The following is a 16,173-nucleotide window of genomic DNA, read 5'->3' as shown; positions in this document are numbered from 1 at the left end:
ATAACTGGGGGCAAAAGCTCTAAAATTTCAAGTCAAAAAGCATACTTGTTGATCCTAAGTCCCCATCATGCTATCCTACTTTCACTTCTTTTCACAATCATAAGCCTTCATTCCTCATCCACTTGTTCCACACATCATTTCCCTTCTGGTGATACATCATGGACTTTTAATGGATCTTCCTCAAGGGACTTTGTTATCAAGGATGCCCAAACTTCTCTAGGTGACATGCATATGGGCAAACGTAGTCCACACATTAGTAATTCTATCTCAGTTCCTTTATCAAGGAAGACAGACACTCGAGCTACACATCATTCAGTCAAGGAAAGTTGCAGCTATAATCATAAAGTCAACCCTCGCACATTTGAGGAAGGTGATTTGGTTCTCAGAGAAAATCCTAAAAATCAGCAGGACAGAGAGAAGAAGGGCAAGTTCGAACCAAATTGGCTTGGTCCTTACATCATCACAACAACATATGGATCTAGTGCATATCAACTATCAACCATAGAGGGTGAACCTTTGGAGGATCCCATCAACAACATGCACCTTTGCAGGTTTTACACATAGCTCTTCAGAGTATCCTAATTTAAAAATACAATTAAAAAAATCAAAAAATTAAAAAATATAAAAAAAATAAAAAAAATTAAAAAATATATTAAAAAAAAAAACATAAAAATAAAAAAATCATTACCTAGTGAAAACCTGGCAAACAGGCGCCTTGTAACACAACAAAAAATTGAAAAAACAAAAAAACATTTCGTCCAACAGTCAAAAACACTTTGGTGGTACCCTGGGCAAGTACCATGGTGAAAACTAGGTCACCAGCGCCATGCATAGAGACATTGCTCCTCCCTCCTTCAGGATTCACTTTCATCCTTCACTTTGCACACATTCACAACCTTTCCATCCATAATAACTTATCAATTCCCATCATGGCTTGTCATTGATCTACTCAAGATTGGTTAGCCATTCATAATAATCCCTCCTTTTCACAACCCTTTCCATCCCTAATAAATCAGCTCCTATCTATGGCTAAGGCAAATCCTACATCTAGTGATAGGTGTGGAATTGAGAGCATCACATGTTTCAAGGAGTACAATTTCTTTCAGTTTTCTTTAATCTATCCACGCGCAATCCAGAATAAAACAACATTTGCATCCCCAGATCCATAATAAATCTCCATCTTCTCCACAATAAAGTATCAGTTGCATGGATTCAATTAGTTTCAGATGAGACATAATAGCAACAATGGGCTTCAACAAATCAAATATTTCAACAAACTCAAACAACATTATGGTTCAGTGCTATCTATCCTTTTGTGAAAGAAAACATTGTGACCACAATCAAATAAGACTTATACAAGTGACAAGAGACACTAAACTTGAGGACTACAGTGGATGTTGGTGTGAAGTCTTGGTTTTCTTTTGATTATTATCTTTTTGGTGACATGTCTTTTAGCTTTTCCAGGATGTCTCTGACTAGAGATTCTATCTCCAGGATGTCTTTGACTAGAAAGGCGAGGATGGGGTATCGTCACCTATTTTCTTTGCTATCTGTGGATTGTCTCTTAGTACTGCTATGACTTGTTCAAGGATATGAGGACACTGTGAGTCTAGTGTGAATTGGGGCATTCCTTGTTTGCGATTGTTTGATCTCCATGCAAACAGGTACAATGACTTTCTGGGTCAAACATATGCCTCGATTATCATAACCTATTTTGCCATAATAAAGCTCAATGATGATAATGCACAAGAAGCTCTTTCACTTTCATATCTTCCATCTTCCATCCCCCTTTCTTGATTGACTTCCATAGTCCTTCCCGAGTCTGTGTAGCCTACTATCACATGACTGAGTATAATGACACACCAAAAATATTTGTATTTCATGTAGTAGCACCTGCATTACCACATATTAATAATTTCATACATACATATAGATATCACAATTGCATCACATCCTGCACACAACACATATTAGCACATTTTACATTTGCATTATCATATTCATTTTCATTTCATATATTCACATTTGCATTGGCATAACATATTAAAAACATAAAAGAACAAAAATATTGCATTCCATCATGTACATATTTGCATCCATATCAGAAGCATCAAATAAGAACATCTCATCACATAGGTACACATGCATATAGCTGCCGCAAAGATGAATCATCTCATATATATATATAATCATTAGTGTCATGATACAATGATGTCAAAATCATATGGCTACAATCACCTGAAGGTGTCTACATCATCATAGAAAATGGTACAAAATCGATACATAGGAACCCAATGATCACTCCTGCCAGTACTGCTAGTACTGCTAATCTTGTCCATGTCATGGTATCCCACACCATGTGTCCTACTCTCATCTCCAGTCTAGGATCCTGAAACACTCATCTTAGGGCATCTTTGTCTCTGTCTCGATCATAGGGAATCAACTCCCCATCGATCGGTATCCTTAGTATCCTGTATACATCCTCCAAGGTGACTATCATCTCACCCATCGACAAATGGAACGTGCATGTCTCAGAGTGCCATCTCTCAACAAGTGCAGTCAGCAATCCCATGTTTGCCTGAAACTCAGGCACATACAAAATATGTCGCAAGCCCATAACCTCAATAGTTTCTCTATCCTCAAATGTCAGCTCCGGTCGTAAACTCTGAGTCGATGGGAATCTCTCCTGTGACTCTAGCATAGGTAGGTACTCTTGTAGTTAAACAAATTAGCTATGCCAGTCAAAGTGGCATTCACTATTCATCACAAAATGCTGCTTATTATCCTAGTGCTTATATCTATCATATGGTGCTCTATCCTAGTGACACTCATTATTCAAAACAAAGTGTTGTTGTTTATCCTAGTGGTACTCCCTGCTCATCGCAAAGTACTATGTGTTTTGTAATCCTTGTTCATCACAAAGTGCTGCTCATATTAAGTACTCCATGATCATCACAAAGTACTATGTCTTGGTACTCACTATTCATCACAAAGTGCCTCGATCTATCCTATCCTAGGGCCTCTGCTTAAGTGTATCCTCTTGAGTAGTTTCCTAATTCACAACGTATCTTCTATCACAAAATTGTCAATCCTAGCCCTATCTGCTATCCTAGTCTTCCCTAGAGGACCTGCTTGAGTGTATCCTCTCAATAGCTTATCTAATCGACAATGTATGTTCATCACAGAACTATCAATTTGTCCTAGAAGACATAAACGCACCTTCATGACATAAACGCGCTTACATATTGCACAAACGTGCCTGCTCTGCACAGCTGTGCCCACAGAGCACAAATGCACCTACACAACATAGATGAGCTCGCATTTGACATAGATGCCTTTTTTTGCATAGACACGCAAACACAGATGTGCCTAGCTAATCTAGATGTGCCTAGCACCAGCACAGATCGCCTTGGAGTTTTTTTGGACCTTTTTTGACATATTCTAAAATGCATTAAATGTGCTACCTAACATGCATTAATGACAACATTTATTGCGACAAAGTACAAGGAGGTTTTGTGGTACTTACCGGCTCTCCTGCATCTGTTGGCCTCTGAAATTGCTGAATGCAATCAAATCTATGCACCAATGCCATTGCTGTTGACTGTTGACTGCTCTATTCTCTCTACACTTTGATCTCTTGGATGTGTGGATGACAATGAGGATGTATTCCCCTCGCAATCTATTTTATAGACTACCCTAGCCCTAGTTTCCCGAGTCATTCTTCATTATCCTGTGACTCTGTCACTCTATCCTATCCGGTCAATCCATTCTAGCCTTTCTTTCTCATCGAGAGATTGTCTGCGATCTTTTCAGACATTTTCATCCAATCTCTCAAGGGGGCATATCATTCCCATCTTGGGGCAACTTTGTATCAGTTCATATTATCTTCTTTGAAACAACGCGACAAGTTGCATTGTCTCAAAGAGGGGCAAAATGTAGACACCTAAAATTGTCCTGTCTAATTAAATAAATATCTTTATTTATTTAATTATTTTAAGCCTAATTCTTCTATTAATTAAATAAATATTTATTTATTTAATTAATTCATTTATCCTCTTCTAGCCTTATTTCTCATTTAAATAAATACATTTATTTATTTAAATTATCCTTTTGCCTAAATTAAATAAATATCTTATTTATTTAATTAATCACACTTCTTCTATTAATTAGATAAATCTTTATTTATTTAATTAATTCATTAGCCTTTTCTACCTATGACACATGTCATTCATCTCTTAATTCCTACACTACGTACCCTCTTATTATTTTCTTATTTTCTTTACCTACCCTCTAATCAGAGCTGACCATTTATCTTTTACACCTCTCAATCTTATCCCTCCATTTCATATAGTGTCCTATATATAAGGATATGCTTCTTTCATTATCAACGGGATGCATCCTGACTGATCAATCGACTATACTATGCTTTTGAACTTTCATATGCGATCCTACTTGCAACCACATTTTCGTTCTTTGTTGAGCTCTTGTGCACATATAAAATCTGAGAGAAAATATGTCAAGCAAGATCAATGGAGATAGGAAGAATGGAGATTCAAACCCTATTGGACATGTGATGGTATAATCTTTGTGATTTCATTTGATTTGCATTGTCTTAGGTAATCTTCATATGTTATGGTGGATCTTTGTTGTTGCTAGGTTAGGGTTTTGTGGTTGAATTCATTTAGTCTTTCAACATTGTTGTTATCCATTTTCACTGTATACAGGCAATTTTTGACTTTTAGTGCATTTTTGACCTACAAGACAAATATCTTCCACCTAACCATTTGAGATGGTGTCAAATCAATAAATACACCTACTCCAATTCCTTTCTAGGCTTGTTACAGGGTTTTTAACACATTTTCACTATAATGCCATTTTTGGCTTACAAGGCACTATGGGCCAAAACTGGAAAGAAAACTTGAGAAAAATTATCTAAACAACTCTAAGATAAACTCAAACTATAATGAAACCTAAAAAACACACTTGGACTCTTAGAATAGTCCTTTATTCAATTCATGATCCCATTAGGATCAAACAAGCCAAAATTGTGAAGGTGCTCCTGCACCACTCAAGCTGTTAAACTTTTGCAAAAAGAGGACTAAGCTTTGATACCAATTGTTAGGTTCCAAAGACAACTGAGAGGGGGGGGGGGGGGGGGGGGTGAATCAGTTGTCAAATAAATTTAAACCAAAAACAACTTAACCAACCTCAATGCTTAATACCAGTAAACCAAATTGTATACCGGAAGATAGTTTATCGGTTAATTGCAGTACAGGTAAAGATTAATGCATGAAACAGAAAGACAATAACATCCATAACACATAACACCAATATTTGTATGTTGAAACCCTATAAGGGGAAAAACAATGTTGGGAAACCTTACCCACAATCAAATGATAGTACTGCAAATAGTATGTGTATACAAATGGGGTCTGCACATGCAGAATGGCCAAGTGCCTAGAGCTCACTACTCAAACACAAATAAGAGTCACACTGACTACAATTGGATGGTTAAATCCAATAATGATGTACTGCTCAAAATAGCATCTTCATATGCTGGATTCAATACCAATTCAGTTTTGATATTCCTTCACAAAAACCTTACTTCACCTTCAAATGATGTCTGCGTGTATAGCTCTTCTTATTCTTGCATATACCTTCTTACAATTCCTTTTCCCAATCGCATATCGATCTTACAAATAAGATCTTCCATATATACCATAACCTAAGACCAATTTTAGTAGGTCAGCTCTAAAAGATATTACAATAAAAATAATTACAAGTAAATCAATAACCGATGCAATATCTGATTCAACATGTCAGCTTAATGCATTTACAACAATAATAAATCATCTCCAAAGCGTGTCGTGCTGATATGGAATAGATAAGCCTATCGGTGCTTATTCTGGACCTATTTACTGGTAACAACAAATATGCATACACAAATATACCAATGAACAAATCTCCAAGACAAAGTGTCCAAACGATGTCTTCAACATAACAAAGTGTTTTCCATGTCATTCCAAGTGCCGATGAACAATATATCCTATTGGTGAACCAGATACCCATGATTGTGCATAAGTCACTTTGCTTGCCAGTGAACATTGTCAATTCTTGAAAGTGCCACAGTTGATAAGTGTTGATAGGTGTTGACATCAATGACAAAACTATATCAACATATCCAAAATACCAACACATCAAACAAGCACATATGATTTGGTTGGGAACACTCTGTGTGAGTCTTCACATCATCTGGTGACTGCATCTTTGTTTGGTGGGAGTCCTACTATTTCACATCCTAACATCCAACAACATATTGGTTGGCACATTTGCATTAGCTTACCCTGATTGCGCACTTGCTAGCCACCCTGCTTGCTCACTTGACGGTTGACAACAATGCACTGCCAACAAGCCACTTATCGATCTCCAGTCCTTATGTCTTCAACACAAGTCAATACTAACTTATGTACTAGTGACTCCAATGATTCATTATGTTGGATGATAGTTTCTTCCTCACCGATGACCTGCCATGCTAGTTGACATCAATGACACCATTTTTGGTATGCATTAATGACAACACTACTCATCAATCTCTCATATTGATTGACATCAATGACAACACAATGCCAATAGTAAGTATACTCTTCTAGTAGACTGCTACTTTGGAATTGTGTAGTGTCAGTTCATGGATATGTTTTTCATTGTGTCTGAGTTTTGATGTTGATTATGGCAATTGGTTTCATTCTCTAGATGTATATGCTTTAATGTAATTGCAGTTTGGTGATCTTCAGTTGATAGTTGACAAGATTGTAGTGCTCTTCATTCTTGTCACATTGTAGATATAATATCACATTTTTTATATGTTGGCTGTCATTTCTCAAGATTGCTATATTCAAGTTTTGGCGCTTCAAAAGTCGTGCTCTGGTTTTTTGTGTTACAAAGATATATTTGGTTGTGCATTGTTTGACAGTTCTATGAGCTCCATCTTGCCTTTGGTTTTTTATGTCTAATGTTAATCTTGATTGATGGTCTAATGTCCATGTCTTTAACTATTTCTATGCTAAGGTAGATCATGCTCCTTATGCTTCAATAGTGTGTTCCTGAGGAAGTTTGAGATTATGTTCATTTCGAGTTAGGCCAAGCTTGAATGGTTTTATTATTGTTTTTCTCTAGTGAGTGTAGCATGTGAGATGACAATTGGAATATCTTCTGGGTAAGTGTATGTGAGGCCAACATGATTGTGTGGGAGAAAAAGTGACACTAAGCAAACATGCCCTAATCTCACTTTCAACCACACACTTGTGGAATATGAAAGAGCCTAGAGGTATCACACAATTGGCTACTTCTTCTTGTGGAAGAGAGAGCCACGGGCTACCTATTAGGATTTCTATTCCTTTATTGTAAATGATAGATAGAATGATGCAAGTTCAATCCCTAACCCCAAAGTGCAAGTATGAACTAATAATGAGATTGCAGAATTGAACTAAAATAATGGAAAGCTGTAAACACAAGGACAAGACAAGAATGTAAATGCATACTCGGAGTTAAAATCTGACTGAAAATGTTCGGGATGGGGGCGCGGGCGCCACTGTCCTGATTCTGCCCCTGAAACTGTTGTTTTGCACTCCGGAAAAGCTGTCAAAAATGCTGAAAATGTTGTCTGTCAGGAGGACCAGGGCACCTAGCGCCCCTGTCCCAGGGACCAGAGCGCCCCATGCCCCTGTCCTGGTCTTTTGCTTTGAGATTTGTTGGGAAGGTCGGTCTCAATCTGCTTCTCCCGGATCTACAACCTGCAGCGTCCTCCGAGTCCCAAAACCTGCACTTATATCTGAAAAGGTGTTTGGGCAGCTATATAGGGTTTTACCTTAGTCAAACCCCCGCTTCGGTGATTTCCACCTCCACGAATAGCCAAGTTGTATTGTAAAATGTATTGTGTGTGCAGACCTAGTGTGTGTGCAAGGTCCTTAAATGCAAGAAAGCAAACTAGAGCAACCTAGAAAGTAAACCCTAATTGCTTGTAAATGATAATGTAAATGCTCTAAATCAAGATGCAAAGTAATCTAAAGCATGAATAAAGGATATATTGAAGCTTATGCAAAGACATGAAAACAACATGAAATCATACCCAACCCTCAAGGGAGGAGTACAAGCCAATCTTCAGTCGGCAATCTCCTATTGTTCTTCAATGTCCTCCAAGCCCTAAATGGATGAATGAAATTGATAAATTCTTGATAGAAGGATGTTGAATGTTGTTGAAGTCTTCAAAGATCTGCTCTTTCGCTGCATATGAGGTCCTGAAAACCCAAAATTCGGATCCTTTCAAATGAAGAAAGAGAGCTCTTATATATGAAACCCTAGGTCTTAATTTTGACTTTTGGCCGACCTAGAGATTGAATCTCCCACCAATTTCTTGGGGTTAAGATTTATTTTATGATTGGATCACGCTCCTAAAATTTCAGGAAAAATGTCCGGGACCATGTTGCACTCCGGGCGCCATGGTCCTGACAACTTTTCACCAAATTTTCAGGGCCGTCAGATATGATGATTTTAGAGAGAATCCCGAAGTTACAGGTGATTTCGAGATGTTTTGACCCTCGAAATCAAGCCCCCAAGTTCAAAATAGGACCTAATTAGGGTTTTTGATTAAATGATGTATAGGAGGAATAAAATGAAAAGGGCACACTTTAATGAAAGGGCCCAACTTTATGATATGGGAGATGATAAAATAGAACCTTAGACCTAATTAATTTAATTAATTAAGTGCTAAAGGGGAAATGCAATGCAAAATGAGAAATGCGCCAAGGCGGGTGCTAAACTAGGTGTGAAATTGTACCACCCTAGCAAGTGCGTACAATTTGCGATGCTACATTTAGGCCCCACTTTAGCGGTCATATGAACACTACGTGCATATGCAAGCTAAAGTACAGAAAAGTAAACATTATTTGAAAAAGGATATATCCGTAAGTCTGTCGAACGAAGCCCCCAGCGGCATCTGCAGTACACAGTTAGGAACTGCACCCTACAAAACACACGTTAGATCACAAAATCACCTAATGCTTACTATGGAAGGTGATGAAAATTTGAGGGTAGCTATATGCCCCCCCCTGTTTCGGCTTGCTAATTTTAGTGAGTTGAAACAGTTATCATGTTTACCACGTCGAATTGTTAAAGAATATTGATGACAAATTCTCACTAGAAGATTTGATATGAGATCAAAAACTAATGGAGAATCATTTGGTAAGAAAGAGGACTAAATCTCAATTCCAACACAACAAAGAGTGTGAGGATTTGAGAGTTCTCTAACACAAGATGAAGGATGTAAATGGAAACAAAATGCAAAGAGAAGAAAAGAAAGGAGAAAAGCATGAATACACACATTGGTGATCCATGAGAAGAATAGTGAGAGAGAAAACATGGACTTCTCGCCCCTAGATCTTGTCTAGGTGATCCATGGGAAAAAGGACATGGAAAACTAGCCCCTAGAGTCTGTCTAGGTGATCCATGTAAGGGAGGAGAGTGAGAAAGTCTAGCCTTATGCCGCTAGTTCCACTCAACCTCATGCATGTGTGTGTAAGTGAGGTTGGAAGCACCTCATAGGAGTCTATGCCCGAGTATGCTACAACCTGTATATGTATAGTACAAAAGCGTGACATCTCGCTCTAAGAGTCTGTGCTCTGGTTCCGAGAATGACCCATTGCTCAAAAAGTGTAATGTTTATGTCATAATCAAAGTAGAACAAGGATACCTACCTTCATCACAAAAGAAGATACCCCAAAAATGCAACAATGTCATAGATCCAAGCAAGAGGGTTTTGTACTCTTTAAGCAAGGATAAGATAGTTGAAAAGGGATATCTTGTAGTATGTGTAAAGGAGATCCTTAGAGGAGAAGAGATCTTTGTACAAAAAACACCTATGCCCGAGAGGAATTGTCTTAGACAAATATAACATCTTCTAGAATAAGACAAAGAAGAGAATAAGAATGCAATACTTCCTTCTTTTGCGAGGTGAAAGTGATTCTTAATGAAGGATGACGCTCTTTTTAACCCAATCGGGAGAGTGAATTCATAATGGTTGTATTTTACCAAGTGCAAAAGAGGTTGTAGTCAAGGACTTACACCTCTTGTAAGAGAGAATCCTTGAACAAACAACAACAAATGCATACAAGGCATAACATCAAGTAATAAAGTCCACACCATCCACAAAATAGGAAAAAGTGGATCCTTAGATAAAAATAAGGAAAGATCATTGCCTCCCAAGGATAAGGACAATGAAAAGGACTTACACAATCTTCTAGGGAGAGATTTGGACATAAGCAAAAGAAGAGATATATGAAATCACTCTTGTCCCCATAGGAACAAGAAAATTAGGCTATTATGTTGCTTCAAAAAATATGATTGCACTTGAAATTGTACCATCATGAATGACAATGAGCCCCCAGTAAATGAGCTACCAATGTCACATAATGATGAGCAACATAATAGCCATTAATGTTATTTAAAGACATGATAGATTGAATAAGGTATTTGAATATGACATGTTAAATGCTCAACTATAAGTGAGATCAAAAACATGTATAAAATGATAAAAATTGAAGAAGAAAAGTCACATGAAATCTTAGAAGAGGAATGAGTGTAATTTATTAGAGCCTTATCCCTAGAGGAAAGGACTTTATGATGAATAGGAGATAAAGATTCATAAGTGGATTTAGAGATTTGAGGGGATTCATAAAGAGATTTTTTCATTGCCAAGATTTACTTATGAGGGGAATGAGAGTTGATAGAAGTAGAAGATGATTTAGTTGAAGTGAGATCATCATCACTACTAAATATAGCATTCACATTGAGAGATGGTCTTTTAGATGCTTTAGTGCGTTTGCAGGGATTGTAGCCAAGTCCAAAGGCATAATTGTGAAAATTAGTCTCTAGAGGAACCTTCATCCCTTGTTCATGAGCACCACAACCATTTCCATGATACCCATGCTTAGCAAAAATGCAAAAACCACGACCATAACGATCAGCCATTTCAGGAAGAGAAGGTGGTTTTTCATAAGACAAAGAATCAAATCCTTCAGAATTAGAGGTGTGAGGAGAAGAAGTTTGAGAAGCGGCCACAAAATTATTGCTCATAGGTTCAAGTAAGACTGATTGATCTCTAGTTTCTTCCTTTTCTTTAACTTTAAGCGCTCTAGGAGGAACCCTATACTCACCTACAAAGGTGGGATTAAAATCAAGAGATCCCCAATCATCTTCTGCGAGAACCTTCTCAGGATCAAAAGCCTTTTCATGTGTAGACTCAAGTCGAGAAGGATCTTCTTCAGGAGCTTTAGACTCATCCAAAGAATTTTGATTATTAGAGGATGATGATTCATCCATAGGTATCTTGTTCAAAGAGTCATCATTAGAAGAGGAAGATTTAGAAGAACTCCCTTTGGAAGTAGATGTTTGCAAACAAGCCTGAAGATTAGTATCACCTATCAAGGTATATGTCTTATTGTTATAAATAAATTTAACTTGTCTATGCAATGTAGAGGGGAGAGCTTGCATACTGTGAATCCAAGGTCTCCCTAATAACAAGTTGTATGTTAGATTTCCCAACATAACATGGATAGGAGTAGACAAAGTAACAGGTCCTACTGTGATGGGTAAGGTGATAATACCTAATGAAGTCTTAGCCACATTGTCAAAGCCTCGAATGGGATGAGAGTCAGGCTCAATGAGAGATGTATCCACATTCATTTTATGCAATAGATTAATGCTACACACATTAAGGCCAGAGCCATTATCTACTAGTGTTCATCTTATAGCAGTGTCATTTATGATAACCACAATCATCAAGGGATCATATTGTTGTTGAATTTCACTAGTAGGCAACTCATCTTGGGTAAACACAATTTGAGCTTTAGGATTCATCACAGAGTTAACAAAAGATGCTATATTACTAGATGTATTCAGTGGAGGAACATTCAAATCTTTCAAGGCATCTTGTAACATTCCATGATGAACAGAAGAAGTTTGGATCAAATCCCAAAGGGATATCTTAGCAGGGGTAGCTTTAAGTTGTTCTATGAGATCATAGTCCTTACTAAGCATTTGTGAAATACGAGGAGCTTGAGGAAGAATAGGTTGGGAAGGAGGAAGCGAAGTGGGGATAACTGGAGGAGGATTAGGTTGCCTATTGTTTCTAGTACTATAAGTATGGGCAACCGCATGATAACTCTCTCTAGTCAATTGCTTAGCATATTCATAAGGGCTCTTAGAAGAATAACCTCCTTGCACAGTAATAATAGGTTTCTTAGGAGTGCAAAAATAATCATTAGCATAACCACCTTGAACCACTAAGATAGGCTTTTTTACAGGTTGAGAATTTTGAGAAGGACAAGCACCTTGGACAGTGAAGAGAGGTTTGTTAGGTGTCTCATTCACATGTATCAAATTGATTAAGGATGGTTTAGAGGAATGGACAAAAGTGTTGGAAGAATTTTTGATAGTCTTCTCTTGCACTAAAATCTTATCACGAATTAAATCAATTTTAGGAGAGAGACAAGGGGTAGGCACTAATGTTCTAGTAGGAAGAGTAATACTAGGAAAGGTCATATCATCCTTTATCATCACAGGATCTACATGGGGAATAAACTCTCTAGGAGAAGGATCAACACTACTCTCTAAAGTCTCACTTTTGAGAGGGAGATCTTTGAAAGAAATGTTAACCATCTTGCTTTGAACTAGGGTTTCCTTATGAGTAGAACCAAGTTGAGGAAAGGGAGAATAATTGAGATTCAAGGAAGGTGAGAAATTATCAAGGAAGAGAGAATAATCTACACCTTCTTCTAATGGTTCATCCCAAATAGTGAGGTTTTTGAAAGGAATGTTTGAAGTATTGTCAATTTCGGGAGAGGAGATAACATTGTTTATTAATTCCTCATCCTTAGGAGGGAGAGCATCAATAGATGTGTTAAACTCATCCTCTTTCCTCAAAATATTTCAATATGATCTTTAGGGGAGAGAGAATTAAGGAAATTTCTTATTATTTCATCTTCTTTCTCTAAGGGATGCTTATGGGTAAGACCAACTTTAGGAGAAGGGTAAGCATTTATCATTAATTCATCATCTCTATTGGGAATTTTGTTGGAAAAGGAAAGGCCATCGCTAAGAAATGTAGGGATAATGTCATCTTCTTGCACAAAAGGATCCTCATGAAGGGAGTGTTTTTTAGGAGACACAAAGGCATCAAGGGAATCATCCAACAAAGCATGATCATATCTATTAAAAGGTTTATCTTTTGATTCAAAAGGAGATATCTCTTCATAGAGGGGATCATTGAAAACAACCATGTTACTAGATTTAGTGGAAGAGCTGATAGGAATGTACCCTTGAGAGGAATCATTCGACTTATCTTTCTCATCACAACGAAATGGCATAGTAACAATGTTTATGAGTTTTTGGTAAAATGAAGGTTTGGTATATTTAGGTTTCAAAAATTCATCTAAAGCTTCATCTAACTTATAATCATCACAAATATGAACGTCATGCAAATAAAAATCTGACATTTTGAAATTGCATAAAATTTAAACACACAATGCAAAGAAACAAACTTTTTTTTTTTTTCTTTTTAATGAGAATGAAATGAAAACACACTAAATCTAGATCTAGATCTAACAAATGCAATGCAAGAGGAAGCAATGATAGATTCACGTCAGGTTCACCAAAATGTGTGGGAGAAAAAGTGACACTAAGCAAACATGCCCTAATCTCACTTTCAACCACACACTTGTGGAATACGAAAGAGCCTAGAGGTATCACACAATTGGCTACTTCTTCTTGTGGAAGAGAGAGCCACGGGCTACCTATTAGGATTTCTATTCCTTTGTTGTAAATGATAGATAGAATGATGCAAGTTCAATCCCTAACCCCAAAGTGCAAGTATGAACTAATAATGAGATTGCAGAATTGAACTTAAATAATGGAAAGCTATAAACACAAGGACAAGACAAGAATGTAAATGCGTACCCAGAGTTAAAATCTGACTAAAAATGTTCGGGACGGGGGTGCGGGCGCCACTGTCCTGATTCTGCCCCTGAAACTGCTCCGGAAACTGTTGTTTTGCACTCTGGAAAAGCTGTCAAAAATGCTGAAAATGTTGTCTGTCAGGAGGACCAGGGCACCCACCGCCCCTGTCCCAGGGACCAGGGCGCCTAGCGCCCCTGTCCTAGCAGGACCAGGGCACCCCAGGCCCCTGTCCTGGTCTTTTGCTTTGAGATTTGGTGGGAAGGTCGGTCTCAGTCTGCTTCTCCCGGATCTGCAACATGCGGCGTCGTCCGAGTCTCGAAACTTGCACTTATATCTGAAAAGGTGTTTGGGCGGCTATATAGGGTTTTGCCTTAGTCAAACCCCCACTTCGGTGATTTCCACCTCCACGAATAGCCAAGTTTTATTGTAAAATGTATTGTGTGTGCAGACCTAGTGTGTGTGCAAGGTCCTTAAATGCAAGAAAGCAAACTAGAGCAACCTAGAAAGTAAACCCTAATTGCTTGTAAATGATAATGTAAATTCTCTAAATCAAGATGCAAAGTGATCTAAAGCATGAATAAAGGATATATTGAAGCTTATGCAAAGACATGAAAACAACATGAAATCATACCCAACCCTCAAGGGAGGAGTACAAGCCAATCTTCAGTCGGTAATCTCCTATTGTTGTTCAATGTCTTCCAAGCCCTAAATGGATGAATGAAATTGATAAATTCTTGATAGAAGGATGTTGAATGTTGTTGAAGTATTCAAAGATCTGCTCTTTCGCTGCATATGAGGTCCTGAAAACCCAAAATTCGGATCCTTTCAAATGAAGAAAGAGAGCTCTTATATATGAAACCCTAGGTCTTAATTTCGACTTTTGGCCGACCTAGAGATTGAATCTCCCACCAATTTCTTGGGGTTAAGCTTTATTTTATGATTGGATCGCGCTCCTAAAATTTTGGGAAAAATGCCCGGGACCATGTTGCACTCCGGGCGCCATGGTCCCGACAACTTTTGACCAAATTTTCAGGGCCGTCAGATATGATGATTTTAGAGAGAATCCCGAAGTTACAGGTGATTTCAAGATGTTTTGACCCCCGAAATCAAGCCCCCAAGTTCAAAATAGGACCTAATTAGGGTTTTTGATTAAATGATGTATAGGAGGAATAAAATGAAAAGGGCACACTTTAATGAAAGGGCCCAACTTTATGATATGGGAGATGATAAAATAGAACCTTAGACCTAATTAATTTAATTAATTAAGTGTTAAATGGGAAATACAATGCAAAATGAGAAATGCGCCAAGGCGGGTGCTAAACTAGGTGTGAAATTGTACCACCCTAGCAAGTGCATACAATTTACGACGCTACAATGATGTATATTCTTATTGGTACACACATATATATACATATAAGATATATGAGATGGGTAAGTGCACCAAGATGGTGAACAAAAAGGGGGGTATAAGTGGCCACTTTTTTTTTCTTCTGAAAACAGGTAAACCTAAACTTCAAAGAGATATTCGAAGGTCATGTACTCAAAACTAGGAGTTGAGAAAAGAATAAGAATTGTAGTACTCTGAATCTAGTTTCTAAACTACTAAAGTTTTTTAAATTTGGATAAGATTAAGAGGGTCAAACCTCTCTCACATGAAAAACTATATTTGATTTTTTTTGAAAAATATAACATAGCTGTTTTCGTCCGCTGCACAAAATATATAATTGGATTTAGTATTTTGCAAAACCCTTTGGTAGGATGATAGGTAAGATTGAGATCTAGAAGTTGTGTATTTTTTTGTAATTTTTTGTTGAGTATTTTTTTTTAATGATTTTTTGAAGTGACCACATCCTGAAAATTTGGTACCTGTTCGTGTGCTGGGCATAACTTGCATCAAAATAATCGAAAATGAAAACTTTTTTAAAAACAATTGTATAGAATCTAGTGTAGAACAATAATATGTAATTTATTTTATATTTTTTCAACTAGATCAAAATTTATTAAAAAAATGGTAGATGTATGTCTGTGATGACTGTCAAGGCACTGGTAAAGAAAATTAAAGTTTACTATGCTAATGTTGTCTAAAAATAGAAAAATTTATATGGTCAGAATGATGAGAAGACGTGTGAGATTATGGTGGTAATTTTAGAGATACCCACTTGATCA

This window comes from Cryptomeria japonica, chromosome 5 (genome assembly GCF_030272615.1).
Source record: "Cryptomeria japonica chromosome 5, Sugi_1.0, whole genome shotgun sequence".
NCBI lineage: Eukaryota > Viridiplantae > Streptophyta > Pinopsida > Cupressales > Cupressaceae > Cryptomeria > Cryptomeria japonica.
The sequence above is the reverse complement of the archived record's forward strand: the minus strand, read 5'-3'. Positions refer to the sequence as shown.